Genomic DNA, 21,348 nt, shown 5'->3' with positions numbered 1-21,348 from the left:
GCGTTCCTGGTAAGTTTCTGTGGGTTTCCTAATATGAACTAAGGGAACTAGGTGGTGGGTTGTGCAGATTCTATTCATATAGTTTCAAGGACCAGGAGAAATTGATGCTGTCAGTTTATTATAGCAATCAAACCTGCAGCCACTGTTGCATATTGGCTCTGCAACTTTTTTTTTGGACCGGAAGCATTGGATAAAACCTTCGATCAGAGTTCTGATAAGAACTTACTTTAGTTGACTGCAGAATTATTACATTATGCTACCATAAGTTAAATATAAGTTAAAGTAAGAAAGTAGCACTTCTAAATTTATTTAAAAATCTATGCATGCGCTTCCCATTGTGAGTCTACGGGGGTCTGATCTCTCCCCCCCCGCCCCCGTAGACTCACAATGGGAAGCGCATGCATTAGATTTTTAAATAAATTTAGAAGTGCTACTTTCTTACTTTAACTAATATTTAACTTATGGTAGCATAATGTAATAATTCTGCAGTCAACTAAAGTAAGTTCTTATCAGAACTCTGATCGAAGGTTTTATCCAATGCTTCCGGTCCAAAAAAAAAGTTGCAGAGCCAAAAAACCCCCATCGTGGATATCCGCGGCTCGGATGCAACGCGGGTGGCTGTCTTGGACCCCAACACCCGCGTTATAACGGGGGACTCCTGTACTGCCTGCTGGCCCCACCTCCCCTCAGGCTAGGTATAAAGGTGGCTAGTCTCTGCCGCTGCCTCAGTTCTGGATCCGAGGCCAGGAGGCTTTCCATTTAGTTTATTAAAGCCCCAGTTACGTTCACCACTCGTCGTGTGTTCTTTGATGGCATATCAGTTTAATAATCTAAACATCTAAGATGAATTCATCACTGAAACTTGATCGCCTGGAGCTGGACCCACAGGCAGCCGACACCACTGCAACATTCGAGCACTGGCTAAGCTGCTTCAAAGCGTACCCCGGATCCTTCACCGAAGACTTCACCGAACTCCAAAAGAAGCAGATCTTCCATGCAAGGGTGAGCTGCAAGTTTTTCTTCTCATCAGGGACGCCCCCTCATATACGGAGGTGATAATGCTGCTGAAGGGACACTATGTAATGTCTGTAAATGAGGTGTATGCTAGGTACCTTCTTGCCACGAGACGACAACGCCCTGGGAAATCACTAGCAGAATTCCTGCGTGCCTTGCGGGTACTCTGCCGGAACTGTGACTGCCAGGCAGTATCGGCTGCCCAACACGCGGAGCTGTTGATCAGGAATGCTTATGTCACAGGCATGAAATCAACCTACATCCGCCAGCGATTGCTAGCAGGGGGTACACTCGGCCTCCCAGAGACAGTGCAGCTCTCAAATACGCTGGAGGTGGCCTTCCAGAACATGGAGGCCTACACCTCCGACCGCAGCACCCTCGAGGACCTCGCGGGCGCCGCCATCATCCGACCCGGGTGCGGCGCAAGCCTGTGCCGCGCAGCAACCTGCCAACGCCGGATGCCCGAAATGCTACTTTTGCGGTCTGGGTAATCATCCCAGACAACGCTTCCCTGCATGGAACGCGACTTGCAACGGGTGTGGGAGGAAGGGCCACTTTGCGAAAGCCTGCCAGGCCCGATCTCTCCCTAAAGCTTCTAGGCCCAGCAGCGCTGCCTGCTGCCTGTCGGGGCCGCCCCCAGCTGCCGCGTCACCTGCCATGTGCAACCCGTGGGCGCCGCCATCTTTAACACCATCTTGTACTCTACCCGCTTCGATTGCAGCCACCATGTGCGATCCATGGGGGCTGCCATCTTTAACGCCATCTTGTACTCTACCCGCCACGTGCGACCCATGGGGGCCGCCATCTTTGACGCCATCCCCGAATCCGCCCGCCACCCCTGACCCACAGGGACCGCAATCTTGGAACCACTCGGGCAGCACGGTGGCACAGTGGTTAGTATTGCTGCCTACGGCGCTGAGGACCCGGGTTCGAATCCCGGCCCTGGGTCACTGTCTGTGTGGAGTTTGCACATTCTCCCTGTGTCTGCATGGGTTTCGCCCCCACAACCCAAAAGATGTGCAGGATAGGTGGATTGGCCATGCTAAATTGCCCCTTAATTGGAAAAAATAATTGGGTACTCTAAATTTAAAAAAAAAAAATCTTGGGACCACTCCGCAGCCTCCCGGTAGCCCTGCTCACCCGGTCGTACGCTGGCCGCCGCTCCCTCCGACCGGCCTACCCATCACCTTCCGAAACCCGCCTCCATCACGCTCGACCAGTCCCGGACTCATCACGTCACAAAATCTACGATGACCGTCCGGATCAACGGGCACGAGACAGCCTGCATTTTCGACTCCGGGAGCACAGACAGCTTCATACACCCAAATACGGTAAGGCGCTGCTCCCTCCCAATTTTACCCGCGACCCAGAAAATCTCCCTGGCTTCCGGATCACATTCAGTAGCAATCCGGGGGTACTGTGTCATGACCCTTACCGTACAAGGTGTAGAGTACACTAACTTTAAACTCTACGTGCTTCCCCATCTCTGCGCTGCCCTATTACTGGGCTCAACTTCCAGTGCCACCTCCAAAGCCTTACTTTAAAGTTCGATGGACCCCTGTCCCCCCTCACCATCTGTAGCCTCGCGACCCTTAAGGTCGCTCCACCCTCGCTCTTCGCTAACCTCACCCCGGACTGTAAGCCCGTCGCTACTAGGAGCAGATGATACAGTGCCCGGGACAGGGCCTTTATCAGGTTGGAAGTCCAGCGACTGCTATGAGAGGGGATAATTGAGGCTAGTACCAGTCCCTAGAGAGCCCAAGTGGTGGTTGTCAAGACTGGGGAGAAGCACCGAATGGTCATCGACTACAGTCAGACCATCAAAGGTACACGCAGCTCGATGCATACCCCCTCCCCCCATATCTGACATGGTAAACCAGATTGCACAGTATCGAGTCTTCTCCACAGTTGACTTGAAGTTCGCGTACCACCAGCTCTCTATCCGCCCGGGAGACCGCCAATACACTGCCTTCGAGGCAGATGGCCGCCTCAACCATTTCCTCAGGGTTCCATTCGGCGTCACCAATGGGGTCTCGGTCTTCCAAAGAGAAATGGACCGAATGGTTGACCAATACGGGCTGCGGGCCACGTTCCTGTACTTAGATAATGTCACCATCTGCGGCCATGACCAGCAGGACCATGACAAAAACCTCCGACACTCCCTCCACACCGCTAAACTCCTGAACCTCACCTATAATAAGGAAAAATGCACTTTCCACACAACCAGCCTAGCCATCCTTGGCTACGTTGTGGAAAACGGAGTCCTAGGGCCCGACCCCGACCACATCCGCCCCCTCCTGGAACTCCCCCTCACCTACTGCCCCAAGGCCCTGAAGAGATGCCTGGGGTTCTTCTCTTACTATGCCCAGTGGGTCCCCAATTATGCGGACAAGGCCCGTCCACTTATTAAATCCACCGTTTTCCCCCTGACGGCTGAAGCCCGCCTGTCCTTCAACCGAATCAAGGCAGATATTGCCAAAGCCGCGATGCACGCTGTGAACGAGTCCATTCCGTTCCAAGTGGAGAGGGAGAACGCGACGGTCTGGAAGGCCGCCCTCCTGGCCCTATGGTCTAGAAGTCTCCCAGTCTCCCGATGGCAGGTCCTCTTCGATGCGCTCCACTCCATCTGGTCGCTCCTGTGTACTGCCACCAACGAGACCCCTCACGAGCATATGTTTGCCTTCCCCAGAAGGTCCACCTCCGGGGTCTCGCTCCCCTCCTGGCTGACAGTCCCAGGGCTCGTCCTCCTCCGGAAGCATGCAAGGAGCCATAAATCAGATCTCCTCATTGAGAAGGTCCTGCTCCTCAATGCCAATCCACAATATGCCTACGTGGCACATCATGACAGGCTACAGGACACAGTGCCCTCCAGGATTTGGCACCTGCAGGTTCCCCAGCCACCATCACCACCACCCCTGATCCTACACTGTCTCCCTCCACCACGACCCAGCTACTTCAAGTCTGGCACCCGCAGGCCCACCAGTGGCCATCACCACTAATCCTGCCCACACATCGCCCCCCCCCTCCACCGATTCAACAACTGGGTAAAGAAGAGGACAACACGCTCCCAGACGCGCAGGTATCGACACCATTGCCCACACCACAGCTGGTACTGTGGTGATCACGGCGGAAGGTCAAGGCCCCTGACAGACTTGATCTTTAAGTTCACTTCAACACCGCTGGACTCTTTTTTAACAGGGGGTGAATGTGGCAAACCACTGTATTGCATTGTACTATTGTATTGTTGCATGCTGGGCTTGTCCCTGTTGGCTCCGAACCACTGTAGTTATTATGTGTATTTTATGTATATTATGTGTATTTTGGTAAACTGCCACTGTATTATATGTAATGTGGTAAACTACTGCCTGCTGGCTCCGCCTCCCCTCGGGCTCGGTATAAAGGTGGCTAGTCTCCGCCACTGCCTCAGTTCGGGATCTGAAGCCAGGAGGCTTTCCGTTTAGTTTATTAAAGCCTCAGTTACGTTCACCACTCGTCGTGTGTTCATTGATGGCATATCAGTTGTTTACTGTTGGGATTGTAAGAGGTGAAAGGTTTGTGGGGGGATGAATGTTCCCATCATCCCTACTAATTTATAGGACTGTTTGTGTTTAGCATTTGTTTGTTTGCTTTTGCGGGAGGCAGCTTGGGATTCAGGAGAAGTGTTTGTTTGGGTGGGGGAGGGTAAAGTCTGCAGGGAGCCTTCTTCCTTGAGCTGAAGAGTGGGAGGAGAGGAGTCTATGGGCAGGTGCTGTCACGCTACGAGACGCTCTTGAACGAAAGTTCAAGCTCAGGGAAGCACGGTAGCATGGTGGTTAGCATAAATGCTTCACAGCTCCAGGGTCCCAGGTTGGGTCACTGTCTGTGCGGAGTCTGCACGTCCTCCCCGTGTGTGCGTGGGTTTCCTCCGGGTCCTCCGGTTTCCTCCCACAGTCCAAAGATGTGCGGGTTAGGTGGATTGGCCATGCTAAATTGCCCGTAGTGTCCTAAAAAGTAAGGTTAAGGGGGGGTTGTTGGGTTACGGGTATAGGGTGGATACGTGGGTTTGAGTAGGGTGATCATTGCTCGGCACAACATCGAGGGCCGAAGGGCCTGTTCTGTGCTGTACTGTTCTATGTTCTATGAAAGTGAGGTGGTGAGGGAGAAGGCCGAGAGCGAGGCCGGGATGGGGGCGGGAGGGGGGTGGGTGGTGAAAGTAACAAATGTAATGTCATTCCCCATATCAATAACAACAATCCCATCCTCCCACCAAACCCAAGACATTAGCCCGCATGTGAACATAACCAAATGACAAAAAGGAATCAGTAATCACTCATAGTCACCATTAGCACATACAGTCCTTCTCCCTCCCCAACCATCCCAGCCCATCCCCTGCCAATGTTCAATGTGATCCAATTCTCGAAAGTGCATAATGAATAACGCTCATGAATTGTAGAACCCCTCCATCCTTACCCTCAGTTCAAATTTGACCTTTTCAAGCATCAGGAATTCCAGAAAGTCCCTCTGCCACGCCAGGGCATAGGGTGGAGAGGTTGATCTCACCTGAACAGGATCCACCTTCGGGCAATTAACGAGGCGAAGGCTGCAACATCTGCCTCCGTGCCCGTTTCCAACCCCGGCTGGTCCGACACCCCGAATATGGCCTCCTGAGGGCCTGGGTCCAGTTTCACGTACACCACTTTAGAGATTACCTTAAAAACCCTCCGGAGCACCTCACACCAGAACCCCTCCTCGATACCCTCTTCCAACTCTTCCTCCCACATTGCCTTGATCCCTTCTAGCGGCGCCTTCTCCTCCTCCAAAATAGCCTGTAAACCGCCGATACTACCCCCTACTCCAGTCCCCGTGTCATCAGCAGCTCCTCCAGCAAGGTGGAAGCCGGCTCCACCGGGAAGCTCTGTATCTCCTTTCTGGCAAAGTCTCAAACCTGCATGTATCTAAATATTTTCCCCTGTTCCAGCCCATACTTTGCTCCCAGCTCCTTCAATCCCACAAAACAACCCCCAAGAAACAAATCCTTTAGTGTCCTAATTCCTTTCTCCTCCCATCTCCGAAGATTTCCATCCCACTTCTCTGGCTCAAATCTATGGTTCCCCACGAATCCGTATTTCCCTTGACTCTGCCCCCGAACCCGAACTGCTGTCGAAACTGCTTCCAAATTTTCAACAAAGCTATTAGTACCGGACTCCCTGAGTATCTCCCCGGGGTCGTCGGGAGCGGCGCTGTCGCTAGCGCCTTCAATCCCTACCCAAACTCTCCTCCATTCTCACCCATTGGGAGTCAACGCCTCTGACCCAGCTCCATAATCGTCACGCATTGAAAAATAAACAGGAATTGCGGCAGCGCATTCATTTTAACCGCCTGTACCCAACCCGCCAGTGACTGAGGGAGACCATCACACCTTGCCAGATCAGCTTTCACTCTTCCCACCAAACTAGAAATGTACCTACAGAACCCCCTCTCCCAATCTCGAGCAACCTGCACCCCTGGTATCTAAAGTGAGTCCCTGCCTTACGGAATGGCAGCCACCACCCCTGGCTGATACACCACAAAATATTCACTCTTGTCAAGATTTAATTTGTACCCCGATGAAGACCCAAACACCCGAAGCAGCTCCAGTATTCCCCCCATTGACACACTTGGTTCCGACACATATAATAACAAGTAATCGGCATATAAGGACACCCTATATATACTCTATCCACCCCCCCCCCCCGTACTATCCCTTTCAATACCCCCAACTTCTTACTGTGATTGCCAATGGCTCAATCATGAGTGCAAACAGCAGGGGGGGGACATAGGACATCCCTGCCTAGTCCCACGGTGGAGAGGAAAGTATTCTGAGCTGCTGTTATTTGTGCGGAAACTGGCCCTTGGCTCCTCGGCTTTACCCAGTCCACAAATCTGGGTCCAATTCCAAACCGCTCTAGAACTGCCATCAAGTACCCCCATTCTACCCAGTCAAACAATTTCTCAGCGTCCAATGCCACAACCACCTCTGTTTCCTTCCCCTCCGCCGGTGCCATAACCACGTTCAATACCCTTCTAATGTTCGAAAAGAGGTGCCCCCCTCTCACGAACCCCATCTGATCTTCACCTATTACCTTCGGGAGGCACTCCTCTAGCCTACCTACCAGTACCTTCGACAATATCTTTGCGTCTATGTTTACAAGTGATATGGGCCTATACGACCCACACTCCGTCTGATCCTTATCTTTCTTAAGTAACAGGGAAATCGATGCCTGCCCCAAAGTTTGTGGTAACACCCCCTTCCCTATTGCCTCCTCAAACATCCCCACCATCAGCAGTAACAGCTTATTTTTGAATTTTTTATAATATTCCACCGGAAACCCATCCGGCCCTGCCACCTTCCCTGACTGCATCCTTCCAATCGCATCTTTTTTCTCCTGCTCCACTATCGCCCCCTCTAATGTAGCCCTGACCCCCTCCCCTAACCTTGGGTACCGCAGCCCATCTAGAAATTCCTGCATCTCCCGGCTTCTCCCAGGTGACTCTGACCTGTACAACCTTTCATAGAATTCTTTAAAGATCTTGTTAATCTGATCTGGAGCTACCACCAACTTCCCTGCCCTGTCCCGCACCTGGGCAATTTCCCTTGCCGCAGCCTCCCCACGGAGCTGACCCGCCAACATACTTCTCTCCATGCTCGTGAACTGCCCCCTTTGCTCGCCTGAATTTTTTTTTGTTAAATAAAGGGGCAATTTAGAGTGGCCAATCCACCTAGCTGGCACATTTTTGGGTTGTGGGGGTGAAACCCATGCAAACACAGGGAGAATGTGCAAACTCCACACGGACAGTGACCCAGAGCCGGGATCGAACCTGGGACCTCGGCGCCATGAGGGCACAGTGCTAACCCACTGCGCCACCGTGCTGCCCTCTTGCTCCCCTCAGTTGGCGTACCGACTTCCTGGTAGATAGTTGGTCAAAGCTCGCCTAGAGTTCCTTCCTCTTTTCTAAGTGCGCTGGGTCACTATCCTCTGCATACCTCCTGTCTACCTCTGGCATCTCATCTATTACCCTCTGACATTCCAACCTCTCCTCTTTGTCTAGCCCAGTGTTCTTCAAAGGCGTGGGCGCGACCCGCGGGTGGTTCGTGGGCGGGTGTCGGGAGGGTTGCGGAGTCGTTGTCTGCGGTGCTCCCGATCGTGCAAATCCCCGCGCAGCAGTCGGCTTTTCATAACGCCGGCTGCAAGCGGCCGCGAACATGATAAAAAAAACTTTGGCCGCATTGCGCATGCGTGCACGATGATCGGCGCGCATGCACAGTGCGGCCGCTATTTTTTTAAACGGTTGCTGCATTTTTTTTTACAAGTTCTGTAGTGGTTTTTATTAATTTATTTTGTTCATTTAATTTTTATTTTTTTCATTTATTTTATTCATTTTATTTTTTTTTACAAGTTCGGGGGGGGGGTTTTATTCATTTTTTTCATTTATTTTACTCATTTTATTTTTTATTTTTTCACAAGTTCGGGGGGGGGGGGGGGATTTTATTTGATAGAATTTTACAGGAAAAAAATGCAGAACTTTGGACAGATGGAGACTCCATACTTTGTGACACCAGAAGGCTTCACCTTCATCCAACAGGTTCCATTGGAGGAGCGTGTACGAGGGCCAAAGGAACCCAAAACCATTTCCTCCATTTTTGTCAGCAGCAAACAAGGTAAGAGAAAATGGTAGGTCGCGCAGGTCGGCCGGCATGGGTTGCGAACGTCGGCCGGGTTGGTTCCCGAAGGTTGGCTGGTTAATAAAAGTGGGTCCCTGGGAAAAAAGGTTGCAATGAGATCACCTCACCCCTCACCACCGCCTTTAAAGCCTCCCAGACAACCGCCTTGGACACCTCACCTGTGCAGTTAAAACCTACATATTCCTCAATTACTTTTTCAATTTTGTCACAGAACCCTGGGTCCCCCTAAAGTCCCACATCTAACTTCCACCCTGGTCTCTGTACCATCCCCTTCTCCAGTACCATATTCACCCAATGCGGAGCATGATCTGATATTGCAATTGCCGAGTACTCCGACCCTTTAACCCCAGCCAGCAGCGCTTTCCCCATCATGAAAAAGTCAATCCGCGAGTACAACTTATGGACCGCTGAGAAAAAACGAGTACTCCCATTCCCTCAGGTGCAGAAACCACTACCTTCTCCATCTGGAACCGTACCCTTTTGCTGACCATTACCGCTGAATGAAACACCTGGCTAACCCAGCCCTTTTTAAGTCTCACTTGGTCCTTCACCCTCAGGTGAGTCTCCTGCAGCATTGCTACATCGGCCTTCAAACTTTTAAGATGCACAAGCACCCTTGACCTGTTGACTGGGCCTCCCAACCCCCTCACGTTCCACATGACTATCCTAACTGAGGGTCTCTCACCACCCCTTCTTATCCACCATCATCATACCACCGGGCCCCGCCACATGAGTCTGACCCGTCCCTTTCCATTATTAACATTGAACCCCCTCCCAGAACCCCCCATGCACTTCCCCCAAAAAAAATCTCACCCAGTATCGATCCTTCTCTCCTCCTCCACCTGCTCGCCTCGTAGGCCCATCCAAACCTGCTAACCAGGCTCCAATGTTCACAGCCGTCCTCTCACTTCACCTCCGTTCACGAGCCAACTTTAGTTAGCTAGCGTGGGTGGTTCCCCCTCCCCACCAAAAGGCATACTGTTCCCTCCCACCCAGTCCCAGAAGAAAAAGAAAAACAATCTAACCGATCTAAAGAAATAACATATAACCGTTGCAACAAAAAACAGGAACAAAACTGCCAATAAAACCAAACAAAAACTTAAACTTTATAACAATGTGAAGTCAAGTAAGTTACAATACAGGTCAGTGAAAAGAAAGTTACAACATTTATACATTTTCCAGCTCCCCAATCACGGTCCGCGATCTCTCTTCCAGCTCCACTCCTCACTTCTGTCCCAAGCCTTCTGCCTTCATGAACACCTCAGCCGCCTCCACCGTTTCAGCTTTGCCGGGTATACCATACCAAATCGCAGTCCATTGTTGTACAGTGCCGCCTTCACTCGACTGAATGCCGCTCGTCTCTTCGCTATCTCCACCGTCTAGTCCTAGTAAATCCGAACTCGAGTACCATCCCACTGCACCTCCGGCTTCTGCTTCGTTCAGTTTAACACCTTCTCCTTCATGTGGTATTTATGGAAGCAGATAATTACTGCTCTCGGCGGCTCATTTACTTTGGGTTTCGGCTTTAATGACCGATGAGCTCGGTCCAGGTCATACCGGGAGGGGTCTTCACCCTCCCCCATCAAGTCCGCCAGCATCTTAGTAAAGTACTCAGTTAGCCTTGAGCACTCTGCCCCTTCAGGCAAGCCCGCAATTCTCAGATTTTGCCGCCTCGGGCGGTTCTCCAAGTCCTCAAGTTTTGCTCAGAGTCCGCTGTTCATCTCCACCACCCTCTGTAGTTCGTCTCCCATCGAGGCGAGCTGGTCGCTGTGCTGCGACATGGCCTACTCCACATTCTTCATCTTTTCATCCTGTTCTCTCACCTCGGCCGATGTCTTTGCCACATAGACCCTCACTGGGGCGATTGTCTCCTCCACCAATGATCTCAGTGCGACTGCCATCTCCTTCCTCAAGGCCGCCATGTGCCTCACAAACTGCTTCTCCATCTCCACAGCCATCACTTCGGTCATCCCTTCCAATGTAAGTATTGCAGCCCCACCACGCTGTCCGGCCTCCGCCATCTTGTCAGCGCTTTTACTGCTCCTCTCCTTTGGCGGCAAACCCCCATTTCCTCCCTTAACCACTTAGTATTTTTCTCCTTCTTTCTTCAATCTCGAGATAAATAAATAATGAATAAAATAAATAAATAAATAAAAATTAAAATTAAAATAATTAAAAAAAAACTTTTTTCTTAAAAAATAAGAAAATTCAAAAATCAAAATTTAAAAAATCTCTTCTCCTGGGACCGGACTTCAAACATCCCAAACATTCATTTTCAGTGACGGGTCACCCGGTGTGCGCTGCTCCCCCTCTACATTCAGGCCTCGCCTCAGGCCTCGCTCCTCCCCCACCACTTGCTTCGGGCTCGATGCCCCTGCTCCTCCAGTCACGGGGGTCACCGGCTGGAAACCAGGCCGACACGGTGTCCGTCTCTCAGGCCCAAACGGCCAAAGAAATCGCGACCGGCGAAACCCTGGGGAAACCCCCAGAAAACGCCGAAATGCCGCGGACCGCCGGGAACCCCTCTCCAGCGCGACCGCTCCGCTCGCGCACTGCCTACACCTGTATAGGGTGGAATTAAGGGGCGGGAGCTAAGTGTAGACGATGACAGACGGTAGAGGGGATTGGGGGCGCAAGACTCTGGTAAGGCTGGTAACGTGGAACGTCTGGGGACTGAATGGGCCGGTTAAAAGGTTGCGGGTGTTCGCACACCTCAGGAGCTTGAGAGCTTGGGTGGTCTTTCTGCAGAAGACGCACCTCCGTGTGAAGGACCAGGTTAGGTTATGGAAGGGGTGGGTCGGGCAGGTCTTTCACTCTGGGTTTGATTCAAAATCGAGGGGAGTGGTGATTTAAATGAACAACAAAATGGGATTTGCTATTGCGAAGAAGGTGAGGGATCTGGGTGGGAGATATGTGATAGTGAGTTGGGTATTGGAAGGGGCACCGATGGTGTTGGTAAATGTGTATGCCCCAAATTGGGATGATGTGTGTTTTATGAGGGGGTTGCTGGCAGCGATCCCGGATTTGCCCACGCAGCAAGTGATCATCGGAGGAGATTTTAATTGTGTCTTAGAGCCAAGGGTGGACAGATCGGGCCCCAGATCGATGGGTAGGGTACGAATGGTAAGGGAGCTGGGTTGGTTTATGGAGAGGATGGGTATGGTGGATCCATGGCACTTCCAGGGGGAAGGGAGGAGTCATTTTCACACGTTTATAAGGTGTATTCAAGGATTGATTATTTTTATGTGAGTCAGGGGATTTTGGTTGGGGTGGATGGGGCAGAGTATGTGGGGATAGTTATCTCGGAGCATGCGCCCCACTGGCTGGAGATTCGGTGTAGATCGGCACAAGAGCAGAGGCCGGGATAGAGGTTTGATTCGGGGTTGTTGGTGGATGGAGTTTTTGGCATAAGGTGTGTGCGGCGATTGAGGAGTTTGTGGAGTTGAATCATAATGGGGAGGTGGCGGCAGCCATTTTTTGCGAAACTGAAGGCAGTGGTCGGGGGGGGGGGGGGAGAAATTATTTTGTTTAAGGCTCGTGTGGATAGGGAAAGGAGGGAGGAACATGACCGTCTAATGAGTGACATAGTGGAGGTGGACAGGGAGTATTCGAGGGTCCCACCGCGGAGAGATTGGTGAGGAGGAAAATGTTGCAGGGGCTGTTTGACAGGTTGACAACGGGAGGGCGCTAGGTCAACTGCACAGGGCAAGAGGGTGCAATATGATTGTGGGGAGAAGGCGAAACGCATGCTGGTGCACCAGCTGCAGAGGCAGTCCGCTCCAGGGAAATATTGCAGATATGGACTGGGGCTAGAGATGTGTGGCGGAATTCTCCGCAAGGCCCGACGCCGTCGTGAAACCTGGAGAGGTTTACGACAGCGTCGGAAGCCTCTCCCGGCCCAATCTCCCGTACCCGGGGGGATAGGCGGGCCGCACCGGGAAACTCGGCCGCCGGGCCCGGCGCGCCAAGAATGAAGCCGCGGCGGCGCCTAATGATGTCAGGCGCGCATGCGCGGGTTGGACAGCTCAAACGCGCAGTTGCCGTCTTTCCCCTCAGTCGCCCCGCAAGACGTGGCGGCTTGCTCTTGCGGGGCGGCGGAGGGGAAAGAGTGCGTCCCCTTGAGACGCCGGCCCGACGATCGGTGGGAACCGATCGCGGGCCAGTCCCCTCCCGAGCACGGTCGTGGTGCTCGATCCCTGATCCGCCCCCCCTAGGCCCCACACATACCTGGCGCGCCATGTTCACGACAGCAACGACCAGATGTGGTTGCCGCTGTCATGAACAGGTCGGGAACAGCAGGGGTTGCGGAGAATCGCGGCCCCGGTGTCGGAGCCGGGGAAGCTAAACAAGGCGTTTAGTAAATACTACCAGGGACGGTACGAGGTGGACCCGGGGGAGAGGAGGGGGACATGGGGCGGTTTTTGGACAAACTGAAATCTTGCCAGGTGGAGGAAGCATAGAGGCAGGCATTGGAGGGGTCTGAGGAGGTGCTGGATAGTATCAGGGGTATGAAGTCGGGGAAGGCACCAGGGCCAGATGGGTACCCGGTGGAATTTTAGAAGGAATTTGCGAAGGACCTGGCACCACATCTGTTGGGAGCATTTAATGAAGCGCTGGAGAAGGGGAAGCTACCGGAGAAAATGACGCCGGCAGTAATCTCACTAATCCCGAAAAAGGAAAAGGACCCAGTGGAATGTGGGTTGTATAGGCCATATCACTATTGAACATGGATGTGAAAGAATTGGCTAAGTTGTTGGCGGGGAGGATGGAGGATTATGTGCCAGGGATGGTTGCAGAAGATCAAACAGGCTTCGTGAAGGACAAAGCTCATGAGTAATACAGTATAAGACTGCTGTTGAATATAGTGATGAATCCATCAGGGGCTCTGGTACTGAAGCTGGTGGTGTCAATGGATGCGGAGAAGACATTTGATCGGGTGGAGTAGCGGTATTTGTCCGAGGTTTTGGGAAGGTTTGGGTTGGGCCAAGATTTGTGGAATGGGTGCGGTTGTATGTGGCACCAAAGACGAGTGTGAGGACGAATAATATGAGTTTGTGGAGCTTTGACTTACACCAGGGGTATGAGGCAGGGGGGCCCGCTGTCACCGTTATTGTTTGTGCTGGCCATAGAGTCATTGGTGATGGCTGTCAGGGGGTTAGCAGAGTGGCAGGGGATTATGAGGGGACAGAGGGAGTATCAGGTGTTGCTCTATGCCGATGACCTGTAGCTGTATGTTTCGTATCTGCTGGAAAGTATGGGAAGGATTTTATGGGCCTGCTGGGGAGGTTTGGAGGGTTCTCGAGGTATAAACTGAATGTCGGGAAAAGCGTGGTTTTCCCGGTGAATGAGCTGGGTTAGGGGCAAATTTAGGGGGATTGCCATTCACTGAAGCGAGAGATAGGTTTAGGTATTTGGGGAATCAGGTATCAAGGGAGTGTACAGGTCTCCATAAGTGAAACTTAACAAAGCTGGAAGCCAGGGAGGATCTTAAGAGGTGGGATACACAGCAGTTGATGTTAGCGGGGAGAGTTCAAATGGTGAAAATGAATATTCTGCCGATTTCTTGTTTATTTTTCAGGCTCTCCCGATCTTTATACCATAGGCCTTTTTTCGAAAATTGGGCATGATCATTTCGGACTTTGTATGAGACGGGAAGGTGCTGAGGGTCGGGAGGACCCTGCGACAGAGGCAGAGACAGAAGGGGGGTTGGCGTTGCCGAACCTGCTTCATTATTATTGGACGGCGAATGTGATAAGATGAGACGATGGTGAGAAGGAGAAGGTGTAGAGTGGGTTAGGATGGAGGAGGAATCTTGTTTCGGGTATAGTTTGAGGGCTATGGTGACGGCAGCGTTGCCAATGGGTCCGAGTATATATTCAGGGAGCCCGGTGGTGCAGTCCACAGTAAATATATGGAATCAGTTGAGAATGCATTTTAGGGTGGAAGGGATGTCAGTGTTAATGCCCCTGTGCGAGAGTCATGGGTGTTTGCCGGGTTGGGGTGGATAGGATATGCAGGAGGTGGAGGGAAGTGGGGCTGGCCAAGGTGAGGGATCTGTATTTGGAGGAAGGGTTTGCCTGTCTGGAGGAGGTAAGGGAGAGGGTAGAGCTCCGAATGGGAGTGAGTTCAGGTATCTACAGGTTAGGGACTTGTCGAGGGGGTTCCCTAAGTTGCCGGGATACACCCTGATGGAGCAACTGCTGCTTCCGGATGTGGAAAAGGAAGAAAGAATTGGGGATATATACAAGTGGCTGGGAGTGCAGGGAGGCGAATAGGTGGTGAAGATGAAGGAGAAATGGGAAGGGAGTTGGGAGCGGAGATCAATTGGGAAGTATGGAGTGAGGCACTGCGTATGGTAAACGGGACCTCCTCCTGTGCAAGGATGAGCCTGATACAGTTTAAGGTGGTGCACAGGGTGCATGGGAGAGAATGAGTGGGTTCTTCCAGAGGGTAGCAGATAAGTGTGAGAGGTGTGGGCGGGGGTAGCGAATCACGCGCATATGCTTTGGGGTTGCGAAAAATTGGGACGATTCTGGGCGGGTCTTTTAATAATAATAAAAATAACCTTTATTGTCACAAGTAGGCTTAATTAACACTGCAATGCAGTTACTGTAAAAAGCCCCTGGTCGCCACATTCCGGTGCCTGTTCGGGTACACTGAAAGAGAATTCAGAATGTCCAAATTACCTAACAGCACGTCCTTCGGGACATGTGGGAGGAAACCAGAGCACCCAGAGGAAACCCACGCAGACACCGGGAGAACGTGCATACTCCCCACAGACAGTGACCCAAGCGGGAATTGAACTGGGACCCTGGATCTGTGAAGCAACAGTGCTAACCACTACCTTAGCAAGGATAGTGGAGGAGGAGGTGGACCCGGACCATTTGGAGGCGCTATTTTGGGTTTTAGAGAAGCCGGAGCTCATGGAGAGGAGGAAGGCCGATGTCATGGCCTTCGCCGCTCTGATTGCATGGCGGCGAATTTTGCTGGAGTGACGGTCGGCATCACCACTGGGGGTAGCGGCTTGGTTGGGTGACCTGTACGTCTTCCTGCGGCTGGAGGAGATAAAATATGAGTTAAGGGGCTCTGCGGAGGTGTTTGAGAAAAGGAGGGGGATGTTTGTGACCGTGTTTGAGGAGCTGTTCATCGTGGGGGGTGGGGGGGGTGGGGGGAGGTAGTGGTGGGGGAGGGTGAAAAAGTGGAAACATTTGTACAGACTATAGTTGATTGCTGGGAAGTTTGTTTCCCGGTATTTATGTGTTGTAACCTGTTTTGATACATGTTGGTAATAAAATACATTTTTAAAAATGATTTTGGTGTCACATCCAATCGCTTTTCCCGATTCTGGCGATGGCCAATGTAGAATTGCACCCTGGACCTGTGGGGCGGGATTCTCCGTCCTCCCGCTGAGTTGGAGAATTCCCGGGGGACGGCGTAAATCCTGCTCCGATGCCGGCCGCTGTATTCTCCAGCCGGCGGAAAATCCTGCCGACAGGAATTGTGCCGCGCGCCTCGCAGAATCGCGAGAATCAGCGCGACACAATGGGCCCCGAGGCTGCTTCAAATCTCCGGCCCGGATGGACCGAAGTCCCGCCGACGTGACCACAGGTCATGCCAGCGTAAATTAAGCATGCTTTTTAACAGCATCAACCAGTCGTGCTGGCTGGCGCCGGCGAGCGAGGAGGTATGGGTCGGTGTGGGGTAGCCGCCGGAGAGGAGACGGCACGGATGTAGCTGGGGGGTGGGGGGGGGGGGGGTGGGGTCGCGGGTGCCGGTGGAGGTTACTCCCCAGGACCGAGGGTGCGTGCCGGTGATCGGGGTCGGTGCCAGGGTTGGGGAGGGGGTGGTTTGGGTTGGGGTGAGGAGGGGATGGGGGCTGCCGTGGCTTGGGGGTGCCATGGATCGGAGTGCGGGGTGGGGGGTGCCGGGGATGGGTGTGCCGGGGATGTGTGTGCCAGGGATGGGAAGTGCCGGGGATCGGAGTGCTGGGAATGGAGGGTGCTGTGGCTCGGGGGTGCCGGGGATGGGAATGCCAGGGATTGGGGGTGCCGGAGATGGGGAGTGCTGGGGAGGGGAGTCCCGGGGATGGCGGTGCCGTGGCTCGTGGGTGCTGGGGATTGGGGGTGCCGGGGATGGGGGGGGGTTTGCCTGGTCAGTTGCCAGCTGGCAACAGTGGCGACCATGCAGCCCAAGGCACCTGGCTGCGGAGGGGGGTATGGGCAATGACATGTCGTCTTCCCCTACCCCTCACCCCCTGCAGACCGTTATGTTTGGGCATCACCCAGCGATGTTGGCTGCCATGGCAGAAGCCACCCTTCTACATGCTGCCCTATGGGAACTGGAGCAGGAGCGTGCCAGGGAGGCGGCAGAGGCTGCTGCAGAGGAGTGTGCCGCAGAGTGCCAGGTGGCAGCCGCCCAGGCTGGAGAGCTGCCCGCCCGACAGGATGAGGAGGAGGTGGTGGTGGTGCCACGGCAACGGAGGCGCCCGATAAGGCCCCGTGTGTACCAGCCCCGCTCGTCGTACCAGGACCTCACGGACCGAGCATGCAGGAGGAGACTCAGGATGAGCCAGGAATCCGTCGCCCATATCTGCTACCTGATGGCACACCTGGAACATGGCACTGGGGGAAGACACCCTCTCCCGGTGGCCGTCAAGGTTACGGTGGCCCTGAACCTCTACATGACGGAGTCGTTCCAGTCGCTGAGTGGGGACCTGTCCGGCATCTCCCAGTCATCCATGCAGTGACTGACGCCCTGTACGACATCGCGGACCGCTATATTTAGTTCCCTGTGGATCGTGCCCACCAGGATGCCCGGGCAGCGGGCTTCGCTGCCATGGCCAGGATAGATACCCATGGTCCATGGGGCGATCGATGTAATGCAGGTCGCCATGCGGCCACCAGTGGATAACAGGGTGGTGTTCACGAACAGGAAGGGGTACTACCCCATGAACGTGCAGGTGGTCTGTGACCACTGGATGAGGATCATGCAAGTCTGCGCCTGGTACCCGGGCAGTGTGCATGACCTGTTCATATTGGCACAATCGTTGATCCCCGCCATGTTCGAGGGAACCCCTCCCCGACTGAGGGGCTGGTTGCTGGGCGACAAGGGTTACACATTGGGGTCATGGCTGATGGCGCCTATATGGAGGCCGCAGACTGACGCGGAGACCCGCTCCAACGATACCCACGCAGCGACCAGGGGTGTGGTCGAGGGGTGCTTTGGACTGCTGAAGGTGCGCTTCAGATGCCTGGACCGCTCTGGAGGGGACTTCCAGTACCCGTCGGGGAGGGTCGGACGCATCATTGTGGTCTCCACAACATAGCCCAGCAGAGGGGCGAAATGCTGGAGGCAGAGGAGGGGGAGGGGGAGGAGCAACATGATGAAGGGCCGGCCTCCCCAGATGAGGAGGATGGGACCAATGTACAGGACAACAGGCTTGACATGGACGGGAGGCTACCCACCTTTGCCGGTGGGCCAGTGGGCACGGGACTGGTTGAGAGCTGCACGGTTCACAGACTGGGGGGGGTGGGAATCGCCGAGTATGGGCACAGACAACACAGTATGGTACCAGCCTACCACCCTCACCCCGCCCACCACCAACCACCCTCACCCCACCAACCACCCTCACCCTGCCCACCACCAACCACTCTCACCCCGCCCACCACCCTCACCCCGCACACCATCAGCCATCCTCACCCCACCCACCTTCGCATTACCCGCATGCCCACCACCCCTCCATTGCACATCCACCTGCGGCACAACGGGCAGGGCTCACACGGTCGCCAGTAGAAGCGAGTCTATTGCATGGCCATGGAGGATGGTGACAACCTGCTCTGCGATGAGCTCAGGGCTCCACATCGTTTGACAATGTCTGACTCATGGCCACAGTAACACCCTCCACCTGACCGTCCCTGCATACAGCCTGGAGACTGCAGCGCACGGTCCTGTCGTCTGCCCAGAGGAGTGGTGAGGGCGACTGGGGTGGGGGGGCACACACATCAGAGCTCAGCGTCCTGTCACTCCTCACACACACACTGGCGCTCACCTCGGGCGACTGGGATGGCGAGCTGCCAGCCTGTCCTGCCCGTTGTCCACCAAATGCACCTGGGACGGCGGGGGGAGTCCGAGGTGTCGCGGGGTTCCGGGACCTCCCCTACAGGGGGGCCCGGAACGGACCCCAGCATCTCCTCCTCCCTCGGGGAGCCCGATGGCCCCTGGGCCTCTCTGTGGGCCAGGGTTGCGAACGGATCCAGCACCTGAGGCACCCCTGGCACCTGGCATTGCCAGTCCTGGAGGCCCACCCTGATATCAACAAGGGTCTGCAAGTTTGCAGCCATGGAGCTCAGGGAGTTGGCCATCCCTGTCTTATGTCTGGGCGATGCCAGCCAGCACCTGGGCAATGGCGCCGATGCCCTCAGCGATGGTCTGCTGAGACTGGGCCAAGGCCTGCTGGGACTGCGCCATGGCCTGCTGAGACTGGACCACAACATTGAGCGCCTCTGCGATCTGCAGCTGGCTCTGGCTCATGGCTGCCTGTGAGGGCAGCCGTGTCCTGGGCCAAGGATGCCGCCTGCACGGAAAGCCCCAGGCCTTGCATACTGCTCCCCATGTCTGACACCGTCGCACCCTTTGCCTCCATCACGGACGCTACCCTTGCGGTGTCGGCCTGGGTGGCACGCATGACCGGCACCACTCCCTGCTCCTGGACGCTGGTGGACTCCTCCACCTGCATCTGCAGCTGCTGCAGGCCGGCCGTCACCCCCCTTCGATCGTCCCTGGGTCCGTGACTGCATCGGGTCTATTGGTGGGTGTAGTAACTCCAGGAATCTGGGACCCGTCTTGGCGGCAGATGGTTGCTGGGGCTGGGCTGCCCTCCGACCGTCCGGCCCCTCGGCTGCTCCTACCTCCACCTGCTGTACCAGGATGGCTGTGTTGTGCGCACCAGTTAGTGTACCAGAAGCCTCATCGCTAAAGTGCCCAACCGAGGCGAGTATCAGTGTCCTGGGTGGTTGTATCCTGTGTGTCAGTGTTTAGGGTGGGTGTGTCCTGTATGTGGGTGTCCTGGGTGGTTGTGTTCTGTGTGTCAGTGTCCTGGGTTGACTGGGACGGGGTCCTATTGGTGTGGCTGCAATCCCCGTCATCTGGATATGGCCCTACGGCATTGCCGCACTGCCACTAGATGGGGGCGGCGTACGCCTGACGGTCCGCCTCTATCCCCATCTTGTGAGCGCCCTGGCACTGGGTGGGGGCATCGTATGCCTGACAGCCTGGGTCGTTCCATGTCCTGTGGGTGCCCTGGCACGTGCTGGGGGCGGTCGGCATCTGCAGAGATTGGTGGGTCGACGTTTGGTCCTGCAATACACAATGCAGCATGCATGGTTAGACACGCAGACGGGGATGGGAGAAAGGGGATGGGGGAAGGGGAGATGAGGGGATGGGGGAAAGGGGATGGGGGATGGGGGAAGGGGCAGGCAGTGGGGGGTCTCACTTGGTACTGCGCCCCCCGATCTCTGCATCCGCAACATCCCAGTCCTCGGGTCCACCTGCAAGGTCCAGGGCCCTCTCTTCATGAACGGTCCGGTCCGGTCCGGTCCTCTCACACTTCCGGTTGTTATGGGCGTGCTTACCCTCTGGGGTGGGAGGGGGAGAGAGGGGTGACAGAGATAAAGGGCAACAGTGTTAGGCGGACGTATACTTGCAGACCAGCGGTTGTGTGTATGTTGGCATAGGTTCACAGCCCATCCTGCGAATGTAGCCTGCATGGGTGGGTGCAGCCATGTCTGTTTCAGCTAGGGCTGTGCCACCCATCCTGGGGGGTGGCAGGAGGAGTAATTCACCCTGGCTGCCCTGACCTTTTTGTGGCACTGGCTGCCTGTCCTGGCTGTTACGGCCACGGCGCTGACGGCCTCTACCACCTCCCTCCACAGGCGGCGGCTGAGGTTAGGTGCGACCCTGCGGCCGTATCCAGGTTACAGCGCCTCCCTCCTCTGCTCCACTGCGTCAAACAGCGACTCGAGCTCCTGCTACTGGAACCTCGGCGCTGCGAGGCGGGCGGCCATTTTGCAGAGTCTCCGGCGGTGGCGTCATTTGTGCTGCAATGCCGCGTGGCATCAATGATGGAGCGCACGTCTGTGACGGGTGACACCGTTGTGATTGGTGTCTCACCGCTGCTAGCCCCTTCCGGGTCGGTGGTTTCCGGAACTTTCTGGTTGGCCCGACGCCAGAGTGGTTTGCGCTGTTCTTGGCGCCGGCGTCGGGCCATCCCGCCAATTGCGGGAGAATCCCGCCCCAATAGTTTGTGGAAACAATTAAACATGCTGTTGGTTTATGCACGTATCAGACCTAGTTGATCAAACAACAAAATCTGTTGCTGTAGTAAAGAAAAAACAACCCTTTTGTTCATCCCAGAGCTGCATTTCTGAAAAAGCCTCTCACCTGCTCAGACTAAACCCTTTCAAAAGGGCTCCTTCATAAAAAAAACGTGCTGCTTAACATTTCATCAAAGCAAATGTTATCCTTTGATGTAAAATAGCAGAATCCCCAAGTAGAATAAATGTCATTCACTATAATTTTTCAACTCTACATTCTCCGAGGTGTTTATTGTGGCTGCAATAAAGTTGAAGGGGTTT

This window comes from Scyliorhinus canicula, chromosome 1, assembly GCF_902713615.1.
Source record: "Scyliorhinus canicula chromosome 1, sScyCan1.1, whole genome shotgun sequence".
NCBI lineage: Eukaryota > Metazoa > Chordata > Chondrichthyes > Carcharhiniformes > Scyliorhinidae > Scyliorhinus > Scyliorhinus canicula.
Note: the sequence above shows the minus strand (reverse complement) of the source record.